This window comes from Strix aluco, chromosome 2 (genome assembly GCF_031877795.1).
Source record: "Strix aluco isolate bStrAlu1 chromosome 2, bStrAlu1.hap1, whole genome shotgun sequence".
Classification (NCBI taxonomy): domain Eukaryota; kingdom Metazoa; phylum Chordata; class Aves; order Strigiformes; family Strigidae; genus Strix; species Strix aluco.
The window spans coordinates 102,583,650-102,606,244 of record NC_133932.1 but is presented as its reverse complement, the minus strand read 5'-3'; positions in this window follow the sequence as shown (position 1 = coordinate 102,606,244).

Sequence of the window (22,595 nt, the reverse complement as noted above, 5' to 3'; positions counted from 1 at the left end):
TCGATGGAGCAGGAGGCTTTGGATGTCTCAGGAGGATGTTGTGAGGCACGAATTGCAATAACAGGGTTATTTGACAGTTTGATTTGTTGACTATTTTCACCTAAAATCAAATCTCCTTGAGGCACACATCGAACTTCTCCATCCTTCCGCATTACCCACCAAGGGCACCCAGGTCCTTGGGCAAAAGTAATGCCACGCATGTGTTTACCTTTACCCAATGCAGGAGTAACCCAAATGGCCTTCCCCAACATATTCCTCATGTGCACTATGGGGGCTTTATCCCCATCTACAGTATGTAGGAGGTTTGATTGAGCAGGGCCAGCTTGCTTGACAGATCCTCTGGTATTGACTAACCAGGTGGCTTTTGCTAAATGCACGTCCCAGTGTTTGAAAGTTCCACCACCCATTGCTCTCAGTGTAGTTTTTAGCAACCCATTGTATTGCTTAATTTTCCCAGAGGCTGTTGCATGGTAGGGAATGTGATATATCCACTCAATGTCATGTTCTTTGGCCCAAGTGTCTATGAGGTTGTTTCAGAAATATGCCCCATTATCTGACTCAATTCTTTCTGGCGTGCCATGCTGCCATAAGGCTTTCTCCTCAAGGCCTACAATGGTGTTCCGGGCAGTGGCATGGGGCATGGCGTGTTTCCAACCATCCGGTGGCTGCTTCCACCATTGTAAGCACATAGTGTTTGCCATGCCGAGTTTGTGGGAGTATGATATAATCAATCTGCCAGGCCTCCCTATATTTAGATTTTAACCATCGTCTTCCATAACAAACGTTTTTTAAACGTTTGGCTTGCTTGATCGTAGCACATGTCTCACATTCATAGATTACCTGTGCAATAGCATCCATGGTTAAGTCCACCCCTCAGCCACGAGCCCATCTATATGTTGTATCTCTTCCCTGATGGCCTGAGGAGTCATGGGTCCAGAGAGCCATAAATTGTTCACCCATATGTCGCCAGTCCAGATCTACTTGAGACACCTTAATCTTAGCAGCTTGATGCGCCTGTTGGTTGTTCTGATGTTCTTCAGTGGCCTGGATCTTGGGTACGTGAGTGTCTACATGGCGTACTTTCACAACTAGTTTCTCTACTCAAGCAGCAATATCTTGCCATAATTCATCAGCCCAGATGGGTTTGCCTCTGCACTGCCAGTTGCTCCGTTTCCACTGCTGTATCCACCCCCACAGCGCATTTGCCAACATTCATGAGGTAGTATAGAGGTAGAGCACCGGCCACTTTTTTCGCTCAGCGATATCCAAGGCCAACTGGACGACTTTCACCTCTGCGAACTGACTTGATTCACCTTCCCCTTCAGCAGCTTCAGCGACCCGTTCTGTGGGGCTCCACACAGCTTCCTTCCACCTTCGATGTTTCCCCACAATGCGACAGAACCCATCAGTAAACAGGACATATTGCTTCTCATTATCCAGTAGTTTATTATATGGTGGGGCCTCTTCAACACACGTTACCTCTTCCTCTGATGCCGTTCAAATATCTTTGCTTCCTGGCCAGTTTGTAATCACTTCCAGTATTCCTGGATGGCTGGGGCTCCCTATTCAAGCCTGCTGTGTGATTAATGAAACCCATTTACTCCACGTGGCATCAGTTGCATGGTGTGTAGAGGGGACACTCCCTTTGAACATCCAGCCCAGCACTGGCAGTCGGTGTGCCAAGAGGAGTTGTGCTTCAGTACCAATCACCTCTGAAGCAGCTCGGACCCCTTCATATGCTGCCAGTATCTCCTTTTCAGTTGGAGTATGGCGGTCCCCAGATCCTCTGTATCCCTGACTCCAAAACCCCAGGGGTCGACCCCAAGTCTCCCCTGGTGCTCTCTGCCAGAGACTCCAGGTAGGGCCATTCTTCCCGGCTGCAGTGTAGAGCACATTTTTAACATCTTGTTCTGTCTGAACTGGCCTGAGGGCTACTGCATGAACTCTTTCCTGTTTGATTTGTTCAAAAGCTTGTTGTTGCTCTGGGCCCCATATAAAATCATTCTTTTTCCGAGTCACTTGATAGAGAGGGCTGACAATCTGACTGTAATTAGGAATGTGCAGTCTCCAGAACCCACAACACCCAAGAAAGCTTGCATTTCCTTTTTGTTAGTTAGTGGGGACATAGCTGTTATTTTATTAATGACCTCCATTGGAATCTGACAGAGTCCATCTTGCCATTTTACTTCTAAAAACTGAATCTCTTCTGCAAGTCCCTTGACCTTACCACGCTTTATGGCAAAACTGGCTCTCAGAAGGATTTGGATTATTTTCTCCCCTTTCTCAAAAACTTCTTCTGCTGTATTACCCCATATAATGTTGTCATCAATGTAAGTGTTCCAGGGCTTCACCCTGTTCCAGTGCAGTCTGGATCACAGAATCACAGAATCATCTAGGTTGGAAAAGACCTTGAAGATCACCTAGTCCAACCCTTAACCTAACATTGACAGTTCTCAACTACACCATATCCCTAAGCGCTATGTCAACCCGATCAGTCCATGGTAAATGGTGGGGCTGTGTTTCCACCCCTGGGGCAGTTGATTCCAGGTGTATTGGATACCCCTCCAGCTAAAAGCAAACTGTGGCCTGCACTGTGCTGCTAGAGGGATGAAGAAAAATGCGTTGACAATATCAATCATGATATACCACTTGGCTGCCTTCAACTCTAGTTCATATTGAAGTTCTAGCACGTCTGGCACGGCAGCACTCAGTGGTGGTGTGACTTCATTCAGGCCACGATAGTCTGCTGTCAGTCTCCACTCTCCATTAGGCTTACACACTGGCCATATGGGGCTGTTAAAGGGGGAGCATCTCTTGCTGATGACTCCTTGGCTCTCTAGCTGATGAATCAGTTTATGGATAGGGATTAGAGTCTCGATGAGAGCAGAGTAGAGGGGGAGAATCACATCCCTCAACCTGCTGGCCACAGTTGTAAGACAAAGAAATTAATTAAGGGACATTCACTCATAGTGATAAAGTTCACTTCTGATGGTAGCCAACAGCCAATGTTTAGACCACATGAAATGTGACGTCTTAAATTGAAGGTAAGCTGGCAGTGCACATGACTAGACTATGGTTTGTTGTATAACTGATACAGTTATAGATTTAAAGATTGGATTCTGGTAATGATGATGGGCTTCATATGTAGGGACAAAAAAGGGAAATCTATTTTTCTAGCAAGCTATTTTCTTTTAAATTTGGAATGATTAGATCTGCTCAAAAGTTTGAAATAAAAGTGGTGCCAGTGGACATGAATATACATTATGGTAGGGTATGATAGCACTTTTGAAGTGAATCCCCATAATTGCACTCAAGAATGTGTAATCAAACACAAGAACACTCATTTGCACATCAGTCTCTGTACTTCTATTAATTAAAGCTCTTTCTGAAATGTTTGTACAGAGCAAAATCTGTCTTCTAAATGTTTGCAACAAGCAAACAAACAAACAAATAAACAGAACAAGAGGTACTGAATTGGACAAGCAGTTTTGCAAGCAAGATTTGCCAAATAACAGAATCATAGAATCACAGAGTTCCTGAGGCTGGAAGGCACTTTTGCAGACTGTCTAGTCCAAGCCCCTTCTGAAAGCAGGATCAGCTACAGCAGGACCATGTCCATTCTGGTTTCGAATATCTACAAGGATGGACACCCCACAGCCTCTCTGGAAAACCTCTTTCAGTGTTTGACAATCCTCAGAGTAAAAAAAAAAAGTTGTCCTCTTACATTTAAATAGAATTTAATTCATTTTAATTTGTGTGACTTCCTCTTACCCCATCAGTGGACAATGAGAAGAGCTTGACTCCATCTTCTTTACTGCCCTTGTCAGGTATTTATACACACTGGTAAGATCCCCCTGAGCCTTCTTTTTTCCAGGCTAAACAGTTCCTGTTCTCCCAACCTCTCTTTGTATGTCAGATGCTCCAGTCCCTTATTCATCTGTATGGCCTTTAGCTCAAAAATTTTATCAAGATTTTTTGACAGTGAGGTGTGTGATAGAGCTAAGGAAGGGAAAATAGCTAGCAGGGTAGTGAAATGACTTGCCAGCAGAAAGACTTTAGGTTTAAGTGCTTTGCAAGTTTTAAGAAGTCCTTTAAAATATGTATTTGACTAAGAATGGCTTGCATTTTTTCCCATTCTGTCATGTGTTTTTAAAAAATAAACCAGTAAATGTTTTGACTGCAAGACTTGAAAACTGTATTGTGTAGAGATAACCATCTCTCATCTTCCTCCTAGCCTAAGCTTTGGGATAAACAGTTTGATTAGTTTATTAGGTTTTTGTTTTGTTTTGTTTTCTGTTGCTTGTTGTATATTGTCATTTATGAAAGGTAAGAGAGCAGTATTGTAATTGAAGAAATTGGTTGTGGAACAATCAGTAAAAGAAGTAGGTGTTTTTGATATCTGGAAGCTGGGGAGAAGGGCCTATGATTGTTCTTACTTTAAATGGGAATGATTTCTACATTCCAGATTTAGCTCTATGAAAATTTTCAGTTTTTTTCAAAATCTTGTGCCTTGTATCAAAATGAAGTGGCGTTCCAGGATAGTTGTTCAAATAAAAGCTGAAAAAGAGACATATGTGGACAAGGAAAACAACTAAAAATTATCTGTTCTCATACCAAATATCAAAGTAGATTACTTTTTATAAAATTATATTAGGATAAAGCAAGAGAATATTAATTAATTTTAAAAAAGGGAGTTTGTATGGGGTATTAAATATTTTACTTACTTCAGATGGCAATGCTACTGGGAGAGGGGTTGTTCATCATTATGATTGGGAAACCCATAAGTTAATTTCAGTGCTATGCAGACAAAACCTGAAAGTAAATATATATGCTAATGTATATGGCTCTTTGTTTATATAGTGTATATAGTTTATAACATATATATAGTTTATACCATCTCTTTGATTTCACTGTAAGATTATGAGAATGTAGCTCAATTCAAACATATATGGTCAATAATTTCTAAAAAATAATCATACAGTCAATATTTTATAAGAAATACACATCTGAATAAATTTTAAAAAGCAGTATGCTTGTTCACCATTCAGAAAAGAAACTTAACTTTGATACTTTCAGAAAAGTTTCTACTTAGTTATTTCTTTTTTCTTTTTCTCCCCTGGAAAAAAAAAATCTATGATTGCTAATTTAAATATTTACATTCCACATTTAAGCAAGGATCTCAGATTGAATTATTTAATTTATTTATTTATATTGCCAGCTGAATCAAATTTGTTGACTGCTATACATTACGTATTTCATAAGAATCTAATGATTCTCTCAGTCTAGAGAATAAAAGGAATGGAACACATCATCTAGAATCCCAGACAGTATACATCACATTTTTAGCTATATTGTCTGCTTCAGCAACTATTGTCATTCTGCTTTGTTTTTCACTCCATGTTGTCAGCTGCTGAGAAATTAAGATTAAGCTTTCCAAACTACAAAACTAGGGAAAAAGAAAACATAAAAAAGAAAAGAAACAATCTACAGTTACTTACCATGTAGCTGTTAATTTGTGAAAAGTTAAATATTAGCCTTTCTCTTGATCTCTAACATCTACCTCTTCCCAGTGGAAAACACACTGCTTTAGGCTTCCTCAGCTAAACTTCTTCTGATGCCAGACAAGTGGGAATGTCTTATTTCTATATCACAATCCTTTGGAGGGTTTTATGTGTATAAGCTTCATTGATTATTAGTTTTGTGACAAACCTTTGAGGAATCCAGGATTCTCCTTGGGAAAACTTCTGATTTTGAAGGGGAAGCATTTGTGTAAGCTTAAGCTTCTCTTTTGAAGAGAAAAGAAACATTATTTTCCTATCATAATTTCAGCAAATAATTGATGTTAAGAAATTCTGGGTAAACTGTCAGTGGTTTTTAGTGAGCAGATACTACTGTAACATTTGGAGATGACAGTTCGCACTGGGAGAATGATCATGAGAAATTCCTCTGAAATGATGTATGTCATCACTTCTCACTTAATCAATACAATTTATCATTTAAGACACTGATTCAGCACAGTTATGCTTTAGGGCATATAAACAGTCCCATTAACTTCAGTAGCTGTAGATGACAAAATTGTTCAAAACAAGGCAGCTAGTAATAATACCAGCATGCAAATCTCATGCCCTCAGAGAGGAAAGACCAAGGAAGCAACTCAGCAGGTGTCATAAAATAAGCGAGTTTTATCCCAGTCCTGGGTGAAGCAGAAAGTTGCTGAAGGTACTTCCAGCTACATATTAGTACAACTAGTACTAATTAGTATAACTAGTCCCTTTTCTTCCATAACTGACTATGCAGCGTGTGTCCTTCTTCCAGTTCCCATTTCTGGCCTTGGATCCTGTCCTTGTTCTGTGCTGAGTTTCTGCTCCTCATGCAACACTGGATTTGATCTTGGTTCTCATTCAGCACCAACTTAATAACCAATGGGAAGCAGTGAACAAATTCCTTTTTGCTTTGCTTCAGTACAGAGCTTTTGCTTTTCTTATTAAACTGCTTTTGTCTCAGTCCATGAGTTTTTCCATCTTATTTTCTTTTCCTGTCCTGTTGAGGCGAGGGACTGAGAGAGTGGTTGTGTGAGGGACTGGTAACCAGCCAAAATAAACCCACCACATCAACCTATAACAGTCTTCAGAATGTCTTTTAAACTATGTCAAGAGTTGAAATTTGTCAGTGTTCATCAGTAAGACATTTTTAATGTTTAATATTGGACATGAAAACTTCCTGAATCCCAGTGTTTAGTCATCCTATACCTAAATCCTACAGCCGACTGTAAGTTTTCCATAGTCTCCCCAGAAGGAGCCTGATTTTATGGGACCTTCTGTGGAATGGTTGCCAGACCTACCCTTGCATGAAGGTTAAGGATGAATGTTGGTTGCAGCACTTTTCTCCAGTAACATCATGGCTAAAAAGCAATAAACCTTATTAGATATGCTCTCAGGTGACTGATTAATAGCAGGGAGTTATACCCAAATATTTTTTATTCTTGGGGAAAAATAGAGCAAAGCCTCTCCCTGTCTCAAGTGGACTCTAATCCACTTTCTTTAAATAATAAAGAGTTTGCTGGACTGGCAAGATAGGAAGTGTGATTGTTTCTGAAGGCTAATATACTTTTTCTCAAAAATTAGAACCCTTTGCTTAAAGTTTCTATCCCAGGAATAAGTCATTGTTCTTAAGTGTGAAACTCATCAGCTTGATTTGTGACTGTGAATCCAAAGAAGAAGGACTAACCAAAATGCTCACGTTAAACATCCTCTCCACTGATTTGACAGTTATGCACTTATGAATATTGAATCACCAGACATCTAAAAAAGCATAAGTTCAGAGTAAAGTGTCAAAAATATAGACAAACAATACCTCTATAATCACAAGTTATTTCATTAAGACAGGTTTTCTTAGCTAGGTTATCAATTATAACGTAGAGAACTGTATGTCTCCATATATTTTAATGGCATTGCAAACTCCAGGGGTAAAATCTTCTCTCCACACCTCTGACATACATTGTTGGATCTTCTCAGTGTGAAACTGCTTGTATAAAATGCAATGAAATGGAAGGAAAGGTATGGCAATATGAAATCAACGTTATTCTTTCTAATGGTTATCATACTGTGATATCTGTATCTAAAGGATTTCTGGTGGTTGTTTTTTTTTTTTTTCTTTTGTCTGTTCTAATCTGAAATGTTATCAGCTTCCTTTCTGTCCTGTAGACATGCAGGTGAAGAATGGAGTAATTCAGGTGGAGGCATAAATTGAAACAAAGACTGTACTCCTTAGCTTGTTAAAAACAAAGAAAAATATCCCTTCAGGTCACAGACTGTGTTAGTAAGAGTAATAAAGCTCATTTTCCTGGTTCTATGTCTGAATGTTCCTCATAAGTGTTGAGGTTTAAGGTCCTTTTTGTAAGGGAGTGGATGCTAACGTTTCACTAACAAACACTTCTTACAGTGCTAACAGTTTCCTCACATTTAACATGTGGAAAATGCACTTTTTGCTGCATTGCTAGAAATTATTATTCTATTGGACAGATTTAACATATACTAAAATATTGTTTGCAAAAAACAATCACATAAAAGTACTCCACAAGCTGGTTGTATGTTTATTCAGATATTTTACTGTGCTTTCACAGAGCAGCTAAGGATATTTATCTTCATTTTTCAAAGGTAATGTAAAGAAAGAATTTTAGATCTTTGTATGATAACGTTTTTGCCAATATGGATGCCAATGTTTAAGAGATTAGGTCTAAAGTTTTCACCTCTTCCTTTCTTGCAATGGAGGTTTACAACACCTCTACCAAGATTCAGACTCTGCCACGAATCTTGGAGAGTTCCTCTGTCGGCTTTTATGGTAACAATTTGATACCCATAAACAGATTTTCTGACAAAAACCTGCTGTTGTTACTGTGATCTTTCCATTTTCTCTGTCTTAATATATGCAGACACTCATTCAAAATATGCAAGATGATGTTTCAACACTCATTGTTACATATGTGCATGGGACATAGATGATAATTAAGGGAAACACCAGATCTGGCATAAAAAAGGGAATTGCAGGACACCTAAGTGGCTCAGGGTAGGAGTAGGATGCAAAGAGGGTGAGAATATGCAGCAACACAGGCAAGGTTTGATGGAGTCTCAGTTTTATGCTCAAAGGGAATAGGGGTGTGAGGTTTTAGTCAACATATAATTTATTATACATGTAATGGTTTGAACTCGGCCGGTGGCCAATCACCACGTGGCCAGTCATTTAATTCCCCCTCCCCCCGGTGAAATAGGGGAGGAACAAAAAAAAAAATAATTTGTAGGTTGAATAAAAAACATTTAGCAATAGTAACAAAACAAGAGTAATGATAGTAATTCCAAATGGATAATACACAATGCAGTTGCCCACCGACCAGCAACCAGTATGCAGACGGCCCCCAGCAACGATCTCGACCATACCAAAAAAATCCGCCACACTGACCGGGAAATGGAAACAGAAATGAGAGAGCATGCATCCGTTTATATACTGAGCATGTCGTCACATGATATGGAATACTCCAATGACCGATCTGGGCCCAGCCCTCTAGGTATACTCCCTCTCAGCCCAAGGAAGGTTAACTCTATCCTGACCAAAACCAGGACAATACACTGCCAAATGAGTCTTCTTGATAGGTTTTAAACCTATCTGGCTTTTCTATCAAAGATAGATGTCTACACTACTGCTACCGTGCATGAAACCTAATCATGTAGACTTCTGTTAAATCTGCTCTGAATTGCTTGATGCATACCTCTTAAATGTATGTAAGCGCTTATACATGTATGTTTCAAGAATTACAAATGGTATTGTATCAAAATCCAGTTAAATCCTGCTTCAGTAGCCTATGTTTTATTTTAAATCTACTCTTTTGTTCAAGTAGCATGGACTTCCTCCCAGATCTGTCTTCCTCTGAGACACTAATTAATAAGATGCTATTATCTACCTCTTTGATTTTTATCTCTTTCTTTTTACACTGAGATGACCCCTTTGGCAAGTTGATACGGCTAGTACTATACCTTCTGCATCACTATCAGTTCCCCTCTTTCCCCATCTGGCAATCAGGAAATTGCTCAGTAAAAGTGTCACAGATAGTTGTAGTATTGTTGATAGAATCTGCTGGTATTTTGTATGTGCTAAGTGTCTGACTGGTTATAAAGAGTGCTTTAACAGGGTTTACACTGAAGGACAAGACCTTTACCTATTTTGACCTGCTGTAATTAAGCAATAACCAAATACTTCATCAAAAAGTAATAATATTACCAAACACATATTTTTAAAAGAGTCAAGAGACTGGATTAAAATTTCATCCTCTTAGGAAAAAAACCCTGATAGATTGCTGTCTATATTATGAACGTGCATGGATCACATTTTTGTCAGAAAATCTGACTTTCAAATTTTTTCTAAAAGTAAAGTCAAGAGTTTCAATATAAAGCTGTTGTCCAAGACTTGTGTTTCAATGAAAAAAAACAAAAAACAAAAAAGGTGCTACTATGTGACTGTATAATTTGTCTAAATGTAATCTTTATCATATGTCTGACAATTTTACCAGCTGTTAGACATAGAGTAAAATTAATTTCACCTCATTTTGGATTTCTAAAAGTTAGACATTTGTAGTGTCGTCATCTTAAGTTTTCTTTCATGTCCTAGCAGAAAAAGTAGGCACCTCCAGAGGTCAATTAATGTAATTATATTGCCCATCCTAACATTACATGAATTGATTTCTGGAGGTGGCTAACTGTATCTTACTGAGTGCAAAATCAACACGTGACATGAATCTGTTAGACATTGAACTGTTAGGTGCCCAAGTCAAGATAGGACAGAACATGAACTATTTTTCAGTGTGAGATTTATCGATCTCCTGTGTAATTTTCAGGAAATCTAAGAGGACCCTATAAACCTACACTGCTTACCTGTATCACACAATTTATGTATATGGAAAAAATACCCACATTTTTTTCACCTCTACCTTAAGACTGGAGGAGAATGAGAAAAGAAGTTAAGGTAATAAAAAGAGAACTGATACTGTCCCTCCAATGAGCCAGGCAATGCATCTACACAGACTACTAAATAATTCACAAACTAGCCATAGGATATGACAGCTATAGAAAGTAAAAAACAGCTTGAGTGTTGAGTAGAGATTAGAAGAAAATAAGAAGTCTATGGGTTTGGGTAAGTACAACTTCACACTAAAATTTCACATCCTTATATCTTGGAACAGAGAAGCTAGGAGTTAAATTATTTCACTCATTTGTGGAGACCTGCCCAGTACCCACTTCAACAGGTTTCTAATTAAAATAAAAACATAGCACACTAGTCCTGTTATGTTTTAATTCATTTCAGTCATGTTAACCACCAGTCTAACTTAAAGCATTTTCAATTTAAGGAAAGGATAGATTATGAATATATTAAATTTATAAAGCGTGGCAACTTGTACAGTTTTATAAATGGAATGGAAACGTTGAAATTGACAAAAAGAAAATATATAATGACTTGGATGAAAGCTGTGATCTGAATAGCTGAAGAGTATCCTAAATCCAGTTAATCATCTTTCAATGAGAGCTAACATTAGGGCTATAAAACCTCCCCACCACACTAGTCAGTACTCTACATCAGAAGTCATGTAATTTTAAAAAGCAGTTTTATAAAATAGTTGCAATTAATTCTCAAAATAAAGTTAAAATTCCAAGCTGACTAAAAATAAGGTGTTCCTGAACTTAAGGCTAAAAGAAGAAGTCTTGTAAATCAATGTGACAGAAAAGTACTGAGGGCAATTAACTATTCATCTGCAGTGCCATCATGATTAATTTGTATTTATGTTGTTTCCCAACTTATGAGTGACTCCCCTCACATGATTATTAACTGAATTCCTACACTGTATTTATAAAATATCCCATCTTTAGACTTTTCTCAATACATAATAAAAATTTTTAGACATTAGGTCTTACTATGAGTGATAAGTAATACTGAACCATTTACTGTATGTATGTATATTAGGAAAGTAAATGTGTACGTGACCATTATCTGTCCCTGAGGCCAACTGACACAGACTAGACTGTGTTGATACTTGTAAACTCTTATGCTCTAAACATGTTGATCACATCCAAACTGTTGATTGGGAATGGCCTCCTAGCCATGTGGACTGCTGAATCACACTGAGAAATTGCTTTGGAAAGTGCAAGTTGGATGTACCAAAAACATGCAGGGATCATTATAGCAATTAACAGTGTTGATAATCTAATTCTGGTCAAGAAATAGATATTTTCTCAAAGGGGCTTCGGTTTGAAGTTTTCAGAGAGTTCAGGGTTGTGTGTCTGTATTTTCACATTAATGTTCTTTCAGATAATAAAAACAAAATTAATTTATGTGCATAAAGTCATGGTGTTATAGCTAATTGCTCACTTTATGCACAAATACAAAATTAAAATGAACAAGTCTTTTTTAACAATAGTTGGAATATAAGCATGAACACAGGAATATAGGAAACAATGCATTTTTCTGATAACTTGTAGCAAAAAGGCAGCTTTGTATTGTGGCATGTTGTGTTGTTAAGGCACATTTGTCTCATGATGTGGATATGTGAATTGGCCTAAAAAGAAAGTCAAATCTGAACAAATTACAAAAATTATATGCTTATTCTCAGGGAAGTACATTATGGAGTTATGTTGGATTCAGCTTCAGAGATTAAAAATGACTTCTTGTCTCCAGAAAATGCAGAACTCTAAGGGAAGTGTAATTGAATGGAAAACAGGAGAGTAAAGGAGACATACAGATTTTGTGGCAGATGGATAATTTAGGAACAAAGTTAGTTCTAATGTTATTACAGATCTTTCTAAATTTGCAGTCATGTGGGAGTGGAATGTGTCGCATGTTGTGATGGGTTCATATTGGAAAAAGAGGCAGGGAAGAAAACAAAGACATGTTGTGTTTTATGTCAAGAAGTTAACTAAATACGTGGAGCTTTGTGATGGAACATACAACAGGCTAATCAGCTGCTTTTGAGACTGGATTTGAGGAGAGCCAGCCAGGGAGAATGTCATGGCAGGTACTGGATACTGTCCTCCTGATTAAACAGTTGATGAAATGCTTCAAAACACATGAAGAAATATCATAGTTGTAATACAAGGTTATCATGGAGGACTTCAACTACCCCAACATCTGTTGATAGGGCAACACAGTTGGATGCAAGCAAACCAGGAGACTTCTGGATTTTGTCAAAGACAATATTTTGGTGCAGATGCTATATGGACAGAAGTTGGGAGGTCAGGTCTGCTATTTGTGAATAATAGTGAGTGATGTGATTGGTCAACAGCAGCCTTCACTCCAGGGACCATGAGCTGATATAATTAAATATCATCAGGAAAATGAAGAAGAGAGCAAGCGTAATAAAGACACAAGATTCAGAATATCAGACATTTGCTTGTTCAGGGAATTTGTAGAAAGAATCCCTTGGATGCTGCCTCAAAGGGAAAAATTGAAAAAACCCAACAAACCAAAATCCAATAGAGCTGATTATCTTCAAGGACAAACTCCTCAAAGCACAAGGATGGTCCATTCTGTTGTACTGAAGTCAAGCTGACTTGGCATAAGGCCAGCATGGATAAAAACTTTTGACCGAACTCAAATGCAAATAAGTGTATTGGAGGAGGAAACAGAGATTGCCTACCAGGAGGTAAATAGAAATATTACATGAGATGCATGGATGGAATTAGGCAGTTAGGCAAATTAAAGCTCAGCTGTAGTTGAAACTGGGGGATGTGAAAGGTAACAGGAGGGGTTTCTGCAAGTACATTAGCAACAAGATGAATGGAAACCAAAGATGACGTAAGCTTGCTATTAGTGAGGCAAGAGACCTGCTGATGATGGCGAATTGAAAAGCAGAGATCTCATTTGTGTCAGTTTGTACTTGCAATGTCTGCTGTCAGGCCTCCCATGTCTGACTAAATGAAGTGCAACAGCAGAAAAATATCAAGTTAGGGACAATGTTAACACACTGCATAAACATATGAGGGGACCAGACTGAAGACATTCAAAAGTGCTGATAGACCTCGCAGATGCCATTTCAGGATCCCTCTCTGTCATCTTCAAAGGGTTGTACATGTCAAATGTGTTCTCTGTAGTGTAGAAAAAAGCAATTATTATGACCATCTTCTAAAACAGAAAGACGATTGAAGGTAATACAGACTGCCTATGAAGAAAATGCAGCAAATCCTTTTGGAAGCTATTTCAAGCAAAAAGGTAGCTGGAAACAACAAGCATGGATTCACCAAGGACAAATCATACCTGTTCAATACAACTGTATTCTACATTGAGTTAACTGTCTGAGTGGGCAAGTGAAGTGTGCTCGCCTGTAGTATCCCTGTAGTATAACTGCAGAAAAATGGCCTAGAAAGGTGGAGAACAAGGTAGGTAAGACTGACTGGACTGATTACAAATTTGTTCATAAGTAGTCAACAGTTCAAAAGCATCTTTTTGAGTGAAGTTCCTTTGGGATTAATACTAGGGCCGACCCTGTTTGACTGATGTAGTAGACAGTGGGAAAAAATGCACTTAGTAAATTTGCAGAAGAAAGCAAATTTGTGGAGTAATTAACACACTGTCATTCAGAGAGACTTCCACGAGCTGGAGGAATGGGCTGACAGAAGCTTCCTGAAGTTCAACCAATGCAAACACAAAGTCCTGTGCTTGGGATGCAATGACACCATGCCACAATGTATGCAGATACTGACTGGATGGGGAGTTATTTTGCATGAAAGGAACTAGTGGTCCTGGTTGTCAACAAGTTGAACACAGGTCAGCAGTGAGCCTTTGTATCAGTGAAGGCCAACCACTTGCTGGTCTATATTAGGAAGAGTATAGCCAGCAGGGAAAAGGAAACGATTGCTCTCCTCTATGTGGCACTTCTGAGGCTGCACCTGAAGTATTTTTTCTAGTCTGGGGCTCTACAATACAGGAAAAAGATTGACAAACTGGAGGAAATCTTAATAGAGGGTTACTAAGATGATAAAGAGGCAGGAGGAGCACATGAAATAAGGAAAAGCTGAGAAAGCTGGGTTTCTTGAACACGAAGAGAAGAATAAGAGACCACCTGTTTGCTGCATTCAGCTATCTTTTGGCATTTGTAGAGAGGAGAGTGCCAGAGTCTTCTCAGAAGTGCAAAGTGAAAGCTTGAGAGGCAATGGTCAAAAACTGCCATAATGGAAATTCCAAATGTATATATAAATTCACACTGAGCACGATCAACACTGGAAGAGATTCTCCGAGTAAACTGGATAATCTTAATATTTGGAGATATTAAAAACTCAGCTGTACAAGGGCCTGAGCAACCTGACCTAACTTATAGCAGGAGGTGAGATCAGATGACCTTCCAACATAAGCTAGCTTACGTTTATTATAAAATATTTTGCTTAAAGTCTTTTCATACTTTGGAGGAAAAAAAAAAAGTGATTTCAGAAAAAACATATTGTGAGTATTATGTACTTAATTTTCTTTTTTTCCTTTAATGCTTTGTTTTGTGGCATACTTTTAATGACAACATAATATAACATGTCTTATCCATGACTATTGTTATGTGACATATGCTGAAATTTTAAGTTTGTTTTTTTTTTTCTGGATGTTTTCTTAGGAATTTTTGAAGTATACTGTTGCTTCATTCCTGCTTAAATTTCCTCTGAAAGAAAAATTGTGAGTTTTTCTAGTTTCAAGACACTATACATGCCTAATGAAAAACATGACCTTGCTTAGGAGCAGCTAAAGAATTTGGAATCAATGCACTACAATGCGCATGTACTCTGTTTTTAACAAAATTAATTGCTTATAGATTAGACTTAGTTATTCTGTAAAAGATGGATATAACAGCTGACAAGCACTTTTTTTATTGCTTATTATATACCTGCACCCCATCTCTTGCTCATTGTTGCCACTTAACATTAGTATTCATAGCATGTTATCTTGAAAGCAGAGATAATAAAACAATACCACTGTGGTCTTCCCCATAGCAGAGCCCTGCAAGAGATCTGGCTCTCTGAGAGTCCTCAGTGATTTACAGTCAATCTTATTCTATTGCTTTTTTTCTCTACCTCCCTCAGGGTAACAACACAAAATAAAAAAGATGCTTTCAAATCATAAAATGAAGTTAGAAACATGTCAATAACAGATTCACTTGGTTATTCTAGAAATCATAAAACAATACTTTTTTTGCAAATAAATAAAATGCAAGAGAACTATCTGCCTGTCTAGTACATGTAGGAGTACTTGCTATTAAACACTTTAATATTTCCATAATACCTAATTAGTGACTGTTGCTTCTTTTTCAGCCAGGGAACAGAAAACTCTTTGCCAAGGAAGAACTGGAACTCATTCCAATTTACTGATGAAGAAATTAAACTTCAGAGACCAGATATGACTTCCCAAAGTCCTTATGGCAGAAAGGAGGGCAAAGAAACAATTTAACTTTGCTTTTTCCCTATACCTCAACTGCCTTGCATGTCACAGTACAAGGGCTGAAGAAAACAACATAGGCGTAATCCTAGTACAAGTTCAGATATAAAAGAGGTGTCTCTAGGGCAGCCTGCAGAGCAGAACACTGTTAAGATTTTCTGTAATAATGAAAGAGCCAAGATAAGCTAGCTCTTCTGACAGAGAGGACTTCGGCATTATTCATACTGTGCCAGTTAGCTCTCCAGCTCTAGGTTCAGGGTTTGGATAAGGTTGCCTGCTGTTGATCTGAGATGGACATGCAGTGCTGTGAGAAGTCCATCTTCTCCAAGCTTTAAGAAAATTCAGGACCTCCCAATGGTCAGAGTGATGGCCCTAGCATTGGAGGAAGTTTCCTTAGCAGCTAGAAAGTAGAGATAGAAAACAAATTTGGTCCTTGTGTCCTATCTCACACGTTGGTCTAAAAGGAAATATATTCTCTAAGAAAAGCAGTTCCAAACATTTGGAATTTTGATTCAGTTTCCTAACGTATCATCTTTCTTATTCTCCATTCATAAAAATTAGTTCCTTGGAAAAATCAGATTACAGTATTTGCTTTTAATTAACACAGATACTCAATGAAATATAAATATTTGGAATAGGCATACTCTATGCCGAGCATGATAGCTACTAGTTTTTGCAGTAGTTTATGTGCAGCAACCAAACTCCTGTTTTGTGTGTTCTATTTTGTCCCCCACTTTATGCCTAAGGTCTACAGATAGACAGCAAGTCTGGGACAGTCTGGAGCATGGAATTCACTACGCAGAGATGTTAGAATCACTTCACATACATGAACTTTGTGTGCCTTAAGTACATACTCTTCTTGTTCAGGAACTCCTGGATAGATATGTGGATGCCACCATTTTGTAAGTGTGTAGCTTTTACATTTCAGGAATAACAGCCATTATCATGACAATTCTTCTTTACCTCTGTTACAACAGAAAAGCCAGAAAATGTATCAAAATCTGTCTCTGACTTTCTCAGTGTAAGAAGAATTAGCTAACACTTGTCTATAAGCATTTAGTTTTGTTCATATGATTCTTAACTCAAAACTGATTAATTACATGTTCTGATAAAATGTCCATGGGATTTAGCTTTTATCAGTACACAAAATATTACAAATTTACATAAATGTTTTTAATATTTATACAAGAACTTGAACATAGAGAGATTTAAAATGATCAGAGAACTTTAATACCAGTTTTGTACAAAAGGAATAGGAAGCTCAATAGAAAGCATACATATATGTTATTGTGGTGTTTCAGTTGAAAAATCCACATTGAGACTACAAATGCTACTTCAGTTTTTGCATTCACCCCTAAATAACTACAGTACTTATCTCTGAATGACTCTGAATAGAACAGGTCACTCTATATTTGCATGAGGATGTCAGGTACATGACAGTGGGATAATGAAAAATGCAGAAATAGAACAGAAAATGTAACAGGCTTCATCTCATGAATCTTGCAATGAAATTAAAGAAAAAAAATCAAACTTGTGCTGAAAGACCTAGTGGTAAAATCATGTGCAAACTATAAGAAAGATTTGTTTTGTGAATACTGATTATACTGACTACTGGAATCACAATAATCTTTATTTCAAAACTCAGCTATGAATGGCAGTTCTTCTTCATCCTCTTCTATTAAATAAAACCCCCCACATACATATTTTAGTAGCATTAGCCCATTTGCCAGCTTAGGACATTAGGACAAAAGCAAATACACAGTACTTGTACTCTCCTAAATCAGTATGAAAAATACTGCATCAAAACTTAAAAATTTTATTTAGAGAATTAATCAGGAGCATTATGGTTTTGATCAAAGAAACAGGAAGTGATTTTACACACAGATACAAAGCTTCTTAAAAGTAAATGCAATACTCTGAAAATATTTTATTTTTGCATATATAAACTCTAGATTATTTTAGTATTAAATGATAGATTACTTGAACAAAAATAGTTTATGATATTTGTAAAATAAATAAAAAGGACCCAGTATTTTTGTGGATACTATTTCAAAGCAATTAACCTAAGACAATTATAAATATCTTTCCAAAATTAAAAGAGCTACCCAGGCATAGCTATCTGTAAAAGGCACATGGTGAATCTTCTGTGCTGTTATTTAAAGCCAAATCATGTTTTCATGTTCAAAAATTACACAGCCATTTTGGACTTTGTATAACCTATTGAATACTGGAGGATTTTCATGTTTGTTATTTTCAGATGTGAAACAGGATGTTTTTTTCTAAGAAACACATCTTTATGCATATGTGTTTAAGCAAATTATTAGTAAATGGATAAATATGCTCTGCAACATTGTTCTCACAGTTTTGTCTAATACAAAAGGGTGAAATAATAATATACCAATAATTACAAAACTTCTAAATTATTTTTTTGCTGTTGTTGTTTAAAACAATTTTTTCTGCTTTACCTTTATTTTCTCTACTGGCCAATATATTAACCTTATCCGGTATAATTCTTGTAATCTGATTTCTTTAGACAAATTTTATTGGTCTCCAGAAAATGAGATGCTTCTACTGGCTGTAGTCAAGGTTGCATGCCACTGTAAGTATGTATGACTGCATGTTTTCATTAAACAAGCTACTTCATTGCTAGATGTGTGCCAAGTATTTATAAAAAGATGACTAAAGGAAAACTAAATCACCTACACATAATATAGATATGATTAACAGTTCCCAGACTTTGAGTTAAGGAAGATGTATTAAGGAGGATTATTAAACACATTGAGGCCATTATGTCTAGATTTAATCAACTAGACTTGGAAGATCTGCAATTTACAGCAACTAATTATGTCCTGGATGATCAAGCCTAACAACAAAAGAAAAGATACACATCAAGCCATTGCCTCTAAGTGGCTCAGAGAGATCAGAGAAACAGGGGCAAAATGATTATTTTATGAAGTTGTTCCAGCAAGTCAGTCTTCCCACTTGCTTCCAGGCTTTAGGTCAATGATATGCTTGAAACAGGAAATACTAGAACAGAACAATTCTTTAAACAGAGAAAACTGCAAGTGTCAATATGAATCAAAGTAAATAAAAACAAACTTACCCCTCTGCAGTTTCACAAGGCAGATCTTTTCTTTCACTCCTTTTCAGTCTATGAATTTGTGAATAGCAGTAGTCAGTCATCTTTGTGTGCTTCGGATAATTTCCTTCTTTTCATCATTTGTAAGGCTTGGCTCTTCCTTGATGCAAGAAAGTACACTCCTCTCAGGAGTTTCCTAACCTCATCATGTGCCAAAAGATCACAGTTTGCTGTATCCCTTTTACTGCTTCTGTTGCTCTACTTCCAGGAAAGTTCTTCCAATAGAACATGAACAGTTGTCCATAGCTAATTTTCTCTTGATCTAAATATCAGATGCTGAGGCACTGCAAATATCTAACCTTCTTCACTGCTGCCTAGCAAGAAAGCATGCAATATTGACATTTCCATTGCATATCCATGCAATATAAACATTTTTTTTATTCCACAATTTTCTAGTGGCAGGGGGTTGTTAGGCTTTTGTCCACCCTTCTTGGACCAGAATTCCTCTAAGAGATTCAGACTGAAATTCAGAGTAGTCTGGAGCAGAATTGCCAGACCAACAGTAAGGAGAACTCTGGCCCGCAGGCTCTCACATTGCTTCAGATAAGACATGGAAAGTTTCCAGGGTACTGCAGTTTCAGACACTTTAATTTACTGCCTTGCCTTAAAGCTTGGGATCTTCCAGGCAAGTAAAGCTCATGTCACTTTATCATCATCATCTTCTTCCTAGGCCAGGAAGACAGCTGCTACAGACACCACCACTCACAGTTTAGACTTGAGCTGGAAAAGTAGCATATTGCATGACAAAAGCTGGGTCAGAGGATTTCTCTTCCTCCTCTCCAGTACACAAGAAAGTGGTTGGAGCACCTACAGAATCCACATATATATTTGGGGGGAGTATCTTGGTAAATTAAAAGGGAACAAATTATGGGTCTGGAAGTGGTGAACAAATAAAATGGTAAGAGGCCAAATTTTAATTCACACACTTTTTGTGGGGCTTTCTTTTCCCTATCTCATATTACATAAACTTTGCTTTCTTAATTCAAAGATACTTAATGTCTTAAAATGAACCTGAATGAGTCTGCCGATATACCTTAGGACACTTTGGAGAAACACAAGTTATTATATGATGGGTTTGAAGGAACCACCTGCTTAATACATGTTAAAATATATGTCAACAAAAGCTTCAGTGAATTTCTATTTGAATGGTGAAAGCAGGAATATAGAATATATCTTAGAATATATTCTTATCTGTTGTGTCTACTGAAGAGCCAATGTATTTACACTAAAATGATCTGGAGTTTCTGGGTGACTGGGACATGTTTTCCTTTCCTCCTCTGCACCAGTTTTTGGTAAAATGATAAATAACAGAGTATTGTTCTGATACCTCATAGCCATAGCACCAAAAATGTCAGGAAAACAGATGGTCTGAAATAACAGTATAAAACCATGAAAAATGAACACAATGGTATTGAAAATTTTATTCTGAGAGACATTAATTAGTAGGATGAGGAATAAAACTCAGATTTCCACATGCCTAATAAGTGCAGCAATTATATGTCTTTATTCAAGAAAGAACATAGTCCTGCAAAATGTAGGGCATCATACTAAATGCCTCACACAACCTGATTTTCTCTTCCTTTTGTCGATCCCAGCGAAGTGACAAGCTGCATAGCATGTTTAATTATTTCCATAGTAAGAGTTTTCAGTATCAATACAAAAAATCATGTCTAGAGTATGCATCTAGATACTGACAGACTTCCTGTGCTGTATCTCAGCAAAATTTTTGTATGGGTTAATCCATATGAACTTGGTTAGACAAAGCACACAGATGCCACCATCTACTTAGCATTCTTCCAAATGTCATATTCCTAAAAATAATTAAAACATTTATTTTAGAAACTAAAAAAAGTGAAGTTATATATGGACTGAATAATAAAGCTGGAAAAAAACCAAGGGGTGAACAAGGAGTTCTAACATTAAAAAGAAAATCAGAGTTTTAGTTAAAATTGATTTTGAATGAAAAGTGTAAGAACATCATATAAAAGCCAATGACTATTTTTACTTAAAAAATAAAAATGAGGAAAAAGACATTAACTCCAGAGTGTCATTTGCCCAGTGATTACACTTGTGAGATTACCCTGAAAAATACTGTTATGGCTCTTGGGAGGAGACACTGCTCATTAACAAAAATATAAATATAAATGCAAATGGAAGGCTTCTATTGATCTGCATAGAGACACGTTGTGAATTTAATTTAAACATGTATGTTTTTTAATGTTTTGCTTTTCCTTTTGCTAGAGACTATAGGAAGATACTTCCGCTTTCAGTGTCACACTCAGCAAGAAAATTTGTTTAGAAGCTGCAATTAAATAATTCAGAAATAATTAATTCAGAAGACAACCCATTAAATTATAACCCTCCCCACTGGTTAACTTGGTGCCAAAATGTATTGTTTAATTTATCATTCTTAGTATTTTTAGAAGGCCTCAAGGCAGGGAATGAAGCAATAATAAATAGGGAATAGTGGATAATTAGAGAAGGAAATGTGGAACAAAATTACTAAGGGCTTTAGGTGAAGTTCATTATTACTATTTAATAGTGCCCAAGAGCATTTGATCAAATTATGGATCATGTTTAAAAGTGGGCTGAGAGAAATCCTGGTGGAGGAGAGTTTTCTCACTCCTACTTTCAGAATTTTGCAGTGAGTTTCACAGAATTTTAACAAGTAGTGAAAAAACAAAAGCATATTGACCAAACCTTCTACTTTATTACACACAGTGCTCTAGTGAGTTTTGAAAAAGGCAGAGTTTCTTCATTCTCTCAGATACTGTTCAAGCTGAGACTATTACATGATTAAGCAGTAAAGTACTTCAAGCATGAGTGATAAGGTGACATATTGTAAGTGCAGCCCTGAGGGCTTTTAAAAGGTGAAGCTGATTTTTTTTTTTTTTTTTTTAACTCTTCAGGGTTTTTGCTTTTTAACTTTATCTTAAAAGAACCCCATTTTAAACACAGACTTTCCAAGTTGACCTGAACTTTCAGTATGTTTTTTTTAAAATTTATTCAACCATTTTCCTTATACATTTATGTTACTTCTTTTAACTATACTATCAAAAGAAACAATCCTGGAAGTATTTCTGAAGACAAATACTTGTGCAAAAATACAAACTTCACTTTTCATCATGTTAAAAATGAAAATCCTCTCTGTCTTGTTTTTGGTTGGAAGACTTAAAAAAATGAGAAAGCATGAGTTCCGTGGCACAGAGCAAATAAGAGCATTTAAAGAGTAAGAGAGTGTTTAATTTATGGAGTAGTATTTTCTATTTAAATATGTTTTCTGAAAGTCTGTACCAATGTAATATGAAAAAAAAATTTTAAAAAACCAGCACAATTTTTTAAAATGTTCTTTCTTTTCTATGCTTTTTCTGGTTTTTTTTTAAAAAAAAAGAAAGAAAGAAAAAAAAAAAAAAGTGAAAAAGCCTTCTGACCATTCCAGAGTAACAGAATGGGGTAGTAGGAACCTTAATTATTTTTGAAAATTTTCCTTCCAGAGGAACAGCTACAT